Genomic DNA, 10,273 nt, shown 5'->3' on the forward strand with positions numbered 1-10,273 from the left:
ATGGAAAGGTGTGATTTGAGTGAAACAGATTTTTTTTTAAATGTTTTGTTGATTTTATAATTATAAAACTGTTTTTTGGGTTTTTACCCCCTGATTTTATTTTTTTTTCAATTTTTTTTTCACTCAGATCACAGAAGGTCACTAGGGTAACATAACTGCCAAATATCAAAAGCTAACTCCTTCTGGTTGCTGAGATTTTTCTGCCAAGAGATTTTCGAATCTATTTTTAGAAGTGACGTCATGACCCCCGTCTGACATTTTTAATTATTTTTTTCTATTTTCAGAACTACATAATAATGAAGTACCATCATACAAAATTTCAACAATATATATTAAATAGTTTTTGAGATATTCCATCTTGCTGTGATTTTCGAATGTCCCATTATAAATGTCTAATCTTTTATATAGTCCAAATACTCAATCTTTTTTTTCTCGACCTATCTCGACTTATACAATCTAAAGTTTTGAATTTCTTGAATATTAATCATTGATCGTTGAGAAGTTGGTTACAATTTTTTAAACGAATCGTCCGTTTGTCAAAGCAATACAGTGCTTTAATGATACTTGACCACTATGGATAAAGCGTTATACACAGACGTTGTGGTATGGTTATCAGCCATCCTTTCAATTGTGGTCGTTATCGTGAATGGTGCTTGTATCTACGTTATCATGGCAAAGAAAAGATTAAGAAAAAAACCACCCATGATCTTTATCTTAAATCTATTATGCACTCACTTACTGCAGGGTCTTTTTGTGCTTCCTTCTTATGCTGTGAAAAAATGGAAGAACTATCCAAAGTATTTATATCCTTTTGTATGTAGCACGTGGCGACTGTCTTACATGTTAACTTTCTATGGGACTTGTATTAATGTCCTGTTAGTCGCTATCGATCGATTTATCGCTACTAAATACTCTTTAAATTCGAAACTATCAGCAAAGAAATGTCGGATTTCGTGTGGTCTAGCATGGCTCTACATTTCTGTTTTATGCTTGATGCCCTTCATACCGATTAAAAGATCAAAATCATTGGAAACCTCGACATGTCTTTATAATCAGCCACATGTTTGGACGATTTTCATGTTGATGTGTAACACAGTGCTCCCTTTTTTAATCATCCTAATCATCTATATCTACATAGCGCGCAAAATGAACTCAAGCGCTCAGGAATTATTTGAAGATAAATTTAACCTTGATCGCAGGTTGGCATTGAATCGTAAAATCACGATGCTTACGATAAAGATTACGTTGATTTACGGTGTAACGTGGCTCCCTTCTATCGTCTATTACAGTATCGTTACCATAGCACCTCGGACATTCCCGGACGCTTTTTATGTTTCGGACGCAGAAACTATCATAACGTTCATCAATAAGTACATCACTTTTTTTGATGCAGTTTTTGCACCGATGCTCTATTGCTATAGTAGTAAAGATTTCCGTAGCGCTATACGGTCCGTTTTACGTCGTAAATAAAGGAGGGCGTCGTGAATGTAAACAGCGCGTAATGGTGATCTTCCTTTGATTGAAACGAAAGAATCAGACACCGTTCTTTACATAGTATAAAATTGAATCTATAATCAATCAGACAAAAATTGAAATTGAAGAATTAAATTGAAGACTTTTTTAGTCTTAAAGAGCTTACAGAAATATTATTACGACGGAGTCTCTTTAACTCAAACATACTGGGTGTTTAAAAAAAAGTGTACAAGTTTCAAGTAGGATGGTGAGAAAGCTAAAAATATTATTTATCTAAACTTTTCGCTATCAGAAAGACGAAAGGTTAACTGAAATTTTGAGCTATCATAAATTGTGATGCGACAGTCAGTTAGTTTAAATTTTTAATTGCTGTAATTAAGATTTTTCGATTTTAAACGATTCTTTTTTATTCTATTGAAAATCCAAACATTTGAAAAGGCCCTCGAACCTTTAGGTGTTGAAAAAATTATCAAAAAAAGCTTTTTTTCAGTCTTTTAAAAGCTTGAATTTTTTATCCCCTCTTTTTTTCTCAAAAATGACGCTTTTTCGAAAGAGAATTTTTTCGAATTTTCTTTATAGCTTTCGAACACACGAAACAAATTTAAAGCATGATAGCTCAGAATTCAAGTTAGCCTTTCCTCTTTTTGAAAGCGCAAAGTTTAGATTTAAAACACTTTTAGTTTTCTCACGATCCTAATTCAACCCTTTTTTTTGAAACACCCGGTACATAACTCGAATTTTCCTTAACTTGAATTTCTAATCGAACAAATTTGTTTTCCCGTGTTGAAGAGGACTGTACTATACTTTACTCCTAACATTGGGAATCCAAATATTGGATTTTCGTAGAATTCACACTCACACTTAGAACGCTTTGTTGGTGAATCATGACAAATAGCCAGTAAAACTTTGGAGAATCGGACAAGGAATATACTGTAGAAAGAATCTGAAATGGTTAAATTTAAGTTTTTTATCTTTCAATGACAGCTTTTATATTACAATTTTAAGATAATCATCATGTAATATTGATGATAAAATCAGGATAAATGAGACTATACAATTAAATTATTAAAACATAATATTTTTCTTTTCGAATTTTTATTCCCTCCATAAAATCATAGTAGGAAATCGGGGAAGTTTAGGCTCATGCATGTTCTTTTGAATTCATGATATGAACCATTGCAATGTCTTTCACGGACCCAACACAGCTGGTTGGTTAAAAGTGACGTATTGACTGATTTTACGTCACTTTCAACCAATCAGCTATTGTTAGCGAGATTATGTATCGGAGATATTCTACGGCTACGGTTGCGTGGCTGCCCATTCGGTGGCCATGGTGTCCCTCGGGTCCGTCACCAAAATCGAAATGTGTTGTCCACTTTGCCTTAATCAAAAAAACCGTAAAGCCGTAATGCCGTAGTTTTCAAATCGATACCGCCAATACTACTCGCTGCCGCTTTATTGAGATTCCAGCCATAATCTAGCACGGTCCATATTATTGATCTTTATAGTAATATATTATTGATGTTCATAGCTCCTTTTACCAAGGATTACACCATTTCACATAAACTTTATGCTCTTTTGACAGCGTTGTGAAAGAGCCCCTGCAATAACTAATAACATAAATTTAAAGTGATTTGCTCCGATTAATTCAAAAGCTTGAGGCAGCTAAGGAATTGTTTCCACGGTTGCCCACTGTGTATAACACGGTATTTGAACTGTCCACATTTCATTCGGAAGAAGTGTTTCCGTTAATCACGATGACCGCTTGTGTTTGAAATTCGGATTGTTCAGGTCGAATAGCGGAAGTGTCCATGCAGAACAGGTCCATTACCGTTTTACGGAAGAAAGTGTTCAAATAACAGTAGAGAACGGGTGAAGTGATTCCTTCAACAAATTTGATATATTTGAGGAAGAAACTTATGTATTGGTCCTCTGCTGAGTCGTAATAAGAATCACTGAAGACTTCTGGGAATAGCGATTGTATGAGGTAGAAGATGATTGACGGTAACCAAGCGATTCCGTACGTTGCTACGAGAATCATTGTGTTTCGAGTGATTCGTTTGTTCGATTTTGAGATTGAAACCATTCCTCCAGATTGTGATGTTTTTGTTTTTCAGTTTCTCGAATCGTCTTAAACACACCATGATGTAGGTGTAGATTCCGACTATAACGAGACAGGGTAGGAAACAGTTCACCAGAAGCATGAAGCGACCCACTGTGGGGGAGGGTTGTATGAACACTTCTCCGTACGGAAGGCGAACGGTATACAACACATAGTGATGATGTAGACCCATACTAACGCAAGGACGTACGTGACTACGTTTACTTGTAACCGTTGTACGATATTTCATCTTCAAACGGAACGCTAAGAAGCGGTCTAGAGAGATGAGAGAAACGCAGAAACATGCTATGTAAAAGGTGAGAATGTAGAAAAAACGAAATCCACTGCAAACAAAATTCGAGTTAGTTTCAGGTAATCGTTTGAGCGCGTAGAATGGCATTGTAGCGACCGCTTGAAGGATATGCATCGAAAGCAGGTTAGCGGTGAGGATTGAGGAGGGTTTTGAACGTAGTTGTTGATTGCGGACGATGATGGAAACACAGAAAACGTTGAGGATGAAGACGAGGACTGCCGTGATCGATAGAATGACTACCACTGTCACTCCGTCCATTGTCTGAAATGATAAAAGATAAATATAATGAAACATTCAGTAGTTTACTGAATGTATTATGAGATCAAGATCATGGTTTATTATTACATCGAGACATTCGAAACAAAAGCACCATAACTACCTATCTTGGCTTTTGTAGAATAACTCTTCCTGAATCATATTTTTAGGTTTTTCAACGAACTAGATTGTCTGCATTAATAATGTCGATAGGTTGTTTTTTATTTATGTCACCTACCTTTTTGAAAGACTTCTCTAAATCCTACTGCCCGGAGGACATGAAATTATTTCATCAGACAGTTCAATGAATATTTATTTTTTGGATGATTAAGCTCTGTTACAAAATAGATTCCATGCGTTTTCTAATTAAAGGGAGGATATAACTTTCCGTATTTGTACGGTAAATCACTTTTTAGAAAAAAGCAACAGAAACCGCTGATATCGCTGTTTGAAAGTTAATGGATTTTTAATTCATGTAAATCTGGATTAATATAATATTTAACAACTCTCTTATTTCAAGTAAAAATTAAAAATTGGCAGCTCTTATATTATGAAAATGAAACAGCTCTGTCCTTCTTAAAACGCCATGTTACATCATTATTTAGTCGTATCACACTGTTAACCAAGAAATATTAAAACTTCCTTTCCTATACGAGAATTTTTCGAATTATTCGTATCAATTAGTAAACAAGTTATATCTGTTTTTTTTGCTCGAAAAACTTTGTGAATATCATTTAGAACTTTAAGGTGTTTCATACTTCATAAATAATATTCTTCTTTCGACTTGTCTCACAGAATATTCACACGGCTGGCCTTTACATTTTCAAAAATCTTTGTCATAAAGTAAATTTACGCCCGTATTTCCAACAATAATCGACGGCAGCACTAAAACAAGATGAAGATCCAGAGGACTTAACTCTTTAACTCCCAAATACGGGATGGAAAAGATTTAGTATAGTACTTTGTCACTCTCTAGTCAGCCATTGATGTTAGGGAATACGTCACAATATTTGAAAGTCTACTGAGGAACCTTTATAAAATGTTTTACGTTTTTTACTTCGAAATAGAAGCTAACTAAACGAGTCTTATTTTGTCATGTCATGACTATCCATATGACTTCTTTCGTTCAAGTTAAATTTCGTGCCCAATAAAACTCTAAAGTGCTGAATTCCCTCCGATATAATTTCGATGACACTTATTCCATATTATTCTTTCGAGCCCGGAGTCATGCTTTTACTGTCAGAACTTCAATCAGCAACCTGACACTGTGCTTTCGGTTCGCCCCTTAAGTCCGTGTCATTCTCACCTGATTTCTCAATCTGCAATCCTATTTTAAATATCTAAAGTTACTGTAAGTCAAAGGTCTTGTGTTTGATACTTCTCATCGAAATCTTCTCTGTTATAAAGGTAACCCCTTACGTGTCCTATCCATCTTAATATCTGCCATAGGTCTATTGAAACCAAATCTTATTTATGGATCTATATAAATGACTGCTAATGATGATTAATCTGATTAAGCTGATTTTATAAATAAACTGTTTTATAAGCGTTGTTATGACTGAGTAGAAACCCTTTGGAAAAATCTGCAAGCCATAATCTGCAAGACACCTTCCTCTTTTATGGGAAAATCTGCAAGCCATAACCTGCAAGACACCTTCCTCTTTATATAGTACTTTGTTAAGATAATCTTTATAAGTATTTTCGTTTTCCTGAACAAATTTTGACAGACCAATTTTCCGAAATTCCGGTAAATTCAAGGAACATAATTTTCTTCAAATTAGAGAAAAAGTCGAAATTACAGAGATGTTTTATTCGAAATTACAGCTGAAAGGACCAATATTGACTGTAACATTTTCGAAAGAAGGTTTCTTTGAGTTCGTGATCAAGTAACGTGAGTTAGAGCTCTAACTTTTGACAAATGAAAAATTAAAATTTTTTGAAAGTTAAAATTTTTGAAAAGTTTAAGATGAGGCCAACTCTGTCTCTATTTCAGCAGCTCTCTACTCATCTAAGGAAAAAGTTATTCTTACATGTCTTCAGTATAGTGTACACGTTTTTTTTTTATAAGAACAAACTATATAAGAACATAAGGCTTCGAGGCCCAAAAATTTAAGAACATTCTAAGGCTTTGGAGACTTAAAAACATGCATTTTCTTAAGAAATTACATCAAAATGCTCAGAAAATGCTGAAAATAAGAACATTTTAAGAACATTTTTAGGCTTCAAATCCAAAAAACTAAGAACATCCGAAGGCTTCGAAAATTTTTGACGTTCTTATAATAAAAAAAAACGTGTATCCACATAAAATGACGAAATTATATCGCAACAATCCTATCTAGTTTTAAATCTCTTCTACAGTGATATAGAATCTAAGTAAAGTCTTTTCAAAATTACTAACACTAGCCATGTATACTCTAAGTGAATATCAATTTATAAAAAGATCGATAATAATTGGTAATGTTGTTATAACTGATGTCGCTGGTTAAGATTAAAATTCAATTATCGTAAAATGGTATCTTTTATCAAAAACATTACAAGCTAGGTGAGGGAAATTAAAAATAATTTTTTCTCAATACAAAAAAAGCTTAGCGGTGTATTAATCGGTTCCGAAATAGTTTGAAATGGTCACCACAGCGCTTTTTAAAAATATTAACAGTATTAGCTTAGGTAACCTTACTGATTTAGATCAAAATTTTTTTTTTATCAGCCAACAACGGCCATCAGATTTACAGGTCTTCTTAAAATAATTAATAACAACCCAATGAAAATGGGGAGTGAATTTGAGCATAGTCCGTATAAAAAACCCCGGTCTGGAAGCCTTTTGTTTCTTTCCATTTTTTCTTACTTGAACTTGCGTTATGAAATTGGTTTGTTTTGCTCACTTTTTGATTATGTGATTAAATCTTAAACCAATCCCAAGAGGAGTACTTGGTAACGTCATCAAAAACTGAGCAAATCGATTTTTATCTTTTGATATTAACAAAGGAAAAAGATAACAAAAAGTTAAAACAATAAGCTTCTAGACCAGGGTTTTTTATACGGATATGATTTGAGTAAATTTAAGGTGGTACTTATAATTAACAGAGTTAATTTCAGAAACCTCATTTTGTAGAGCGTTTTAATTGCAGGAACCACGCATGTAATTGCTATGAAATTCTTCCGCTATCAAATCTCCTTTTAGTTCTATTCCATCCCACTTTTTTTGACCTACCCCGGTGGGGTGGAGGTCCTATAAATTAACCTTTGTCCGTCCGTCCGTTCGTTCGTTTGTTCGTTATTAGCTTTCCTCGTGATTGGTTCATCAGTTTTTTCTGATTTTTTGCACAAAGATGTGTAACTATAAGCCCTCGAATGTGACGGAGCCCGATTTTCGAAAAAAAAATTTTGGGGCAAATTGGGGCCACAAAACGGCTAAAAAACGGGTTTTTTGGACTTTGTGAAAAATTGGATCATTAACTTTTCCTGATTTTTTGCATGAAAGTAGGGTACCATCTTAGGTAAAAGATGGCTCAAGCAAATTTTTTCAAAAAAATTTTGTTGGCTCAAAAAACGCATGTTTATATATAAGAATCACTATTCAGGAGCATACATCAATGTTCTTAGTTAAATTACTCAATTTTTTTATGAGATAGATGTTTTTTTTGCTCATGAGGGCTTACTTTTGAAGAATGTGTGTGTTTAGACATGAAATTTTGGTTTCTTGGCGTGTTTTTATAGAAAAACTGGCCAAATTCAATATTTATTTATAAGCAAATTATCAATTACTTAGGTATTAGCTTTTCTCGAGATTGGCTCTTTGATTCTTTATGATTTTTTGCACAAAGATGCATAACTATAAACCCTCGAATGTGACGGAGCCCGACTTTCAAAAAAAAATCTTTTGGGTAAATTTGGGCCAACAAACGGCTAAAAAACGGGTTTTTTGGACTTTGTGAAAAATTGGATCATTAACTTTTTCTGATTTTTTGCATGAAAATAGGGTACCATCATAGGTAAAAGATGGCTCAAGCAAATTTTTTTGAAAAAACGCATGTTTATCTATAAGAATCACTATTAATAAGCATACATCAATGTTCTTAGCCAAATTACTCAATCTTTTATGAGAGATGTATTTTTGCTCACAAAGTCTTGAATAATGAATATAAAAGAACATTTCAAGAGCATGAAATTTTGGATTCTAAACGTTTTTTTTATAAGAAACAAACGACTAATTTTAATAGATCGTCACTATTTGTGTTCTGAATGATTGTTTAATGGACACGCTTATGTAGATATCAATTATATGTGTTAAATGCATAACCAGGTAGGTCCATAAAAGTATCACTTGTTGAGAGGGATAAATCGTCGAAAAAGAGACGTTGTAACTATGTCGTTTGAATGTTGGTTGCAGACCGAATTAATTGCGACATGAATTCGACCTAACTCTGATGCCGCTTCCCTACTAGGCCGACAGAGGATATTTAAGGTCGAACATGAAAAACGCTCGATTTACATCGAATTCATGTCGCAATTAAGTCGATCTTCGACCAACATTCAAACGACGTAGTAACCCTGGATACGTTTTTTACGTCGGTAATTTGAACATAAAACTGACGTCATAAAATAAGAACAGGATAACAACAATGTGAGGCTTAAAAAGTGCCAAAAATAAGAACACTCGATTCTCAATTAAGTTTTATTGGTATCTGTAAAAAAGACAGAGTATAATTAGAAAAGGTTTTTAGTCCCCTGAGAAAGTCTTTTTGGACCTACCTAAGGTAGTCAGTCCTTTAAATTAACCCTTGTCCGTTCGTTCGTTCGTTCGTCCGTTCGTTCGTCCGTTCGTTCGTCTGTTGCCAGCTTTTCTCGAGATTGGCTCATTAGTTTTTTCTAATTTTTTGCACAATGATGCAAAATGGAAATGCCCAAAATGTGACGGAGCCCGATTTTCGAAAAAAAAAATTTTCCGGCCGAAAATGGCGGAAATATGCCGTAAAACTGGTTTTTCGGCATTTTCTCGAGATTTCATCATTAGTTTTTTCTGATTTTTTGCTCAAAGATGCGTATTAACAATGCCCAAAACATGGCCGAGTCCGATTTTTAAGAAAAAATTTTTTCCGGTGGAAAATGCCTGAAATTTGCCGGAAATCGCCGTTTTTCTAGATTTTCATTGGACTTTTCCATATAATTGGTTGTTTTTTCATTCAAAAAGATTATTAATAGCAATGCCCACCACAAAGCATGTTTCAATTTTCAATAAAATTGATTTTTGAAGCCGGAACTTTCTAAAAATCGCCGGAACAGCCGATTTTCGCCGGAAAAACGGTATTTCTTGAATTTCTTGAGCTGTACTTTATATTTTTCATGAAATGAAATTTTGCACACTGATGCAAAATGTCAATACCTAAATTGTGACGGAGCCCGATTTTCGAAAAACATTTTTTTTTTCCGGCCGAAAATGCCGGAAATATGCCGGAAAAAACCGTTTTGTTTTTTTTGACTTTTTCTCGAATTTTCATTTTTAGTTTTTTCTGATTTTTTGCAGAAAGATGCGTATTCGCAATGCTCAAAAAATGGCCGAGTTCGATTTTTGAGAAAAAATTTTTTCCAGTTGCCGGAAATCGCCGTTTTTGCAGATTTTTATTGGATTTTTTCCTTGTATTTCTATGTTTTTCACACAAAAACATTATTGATAACAATGCTCACCATCAAGCATGATTCAATTGTCAATAAAACTGATTTTTGCGACCAGAACTTCCTATTTGTTTTTTCCCTACAACCCTTCTCTCTCCCCCCCATCAACAATCAATGATGAATTTATTGTGTTGTGTATTTTCGCTAAATGCTATATTTTCTGTCTGATTTTTTTCATTTTTCTTTTCGCATTGCTAACTAACTTTCATCATCAGGTAGGTCCATTCAGCATGTTGCTTGTTAACTGTGCATTTCTTTTCCTTTTAATCGCATCCGAGTGCAATTTCTGGATAGAAAAGCACTATACATTTTTTATTAGAACCAAGTTTATAAGAGCATTTAGGCTGAAATCTTACTAAAAAATAGAACATCTTAAGAACATACCCAGCCTGAAAGCAAGGAAAGTTTAAAATGAAGGTGATACATGAATCATCTTAGTCTCACGTTTTTACAAAAGT

This window comes from Clytia hemisphaerica, unplaced genomic scaffold (assembly GCF_902728285.1).
Source record: "Clytia hemisphaerica strain Z4C2 unplaced genomic scaffold, Clytia hemisphaerica genome assembly, whole genome shotgun sequence".
NCBI classification, from domain to species: domain Eukaryota; kingdom Metazoa; phylum Cnidaria; class Hydrozoa; order Leptothecata; family Clytiidae; genus Clytia; species Clytia hemisphaerica.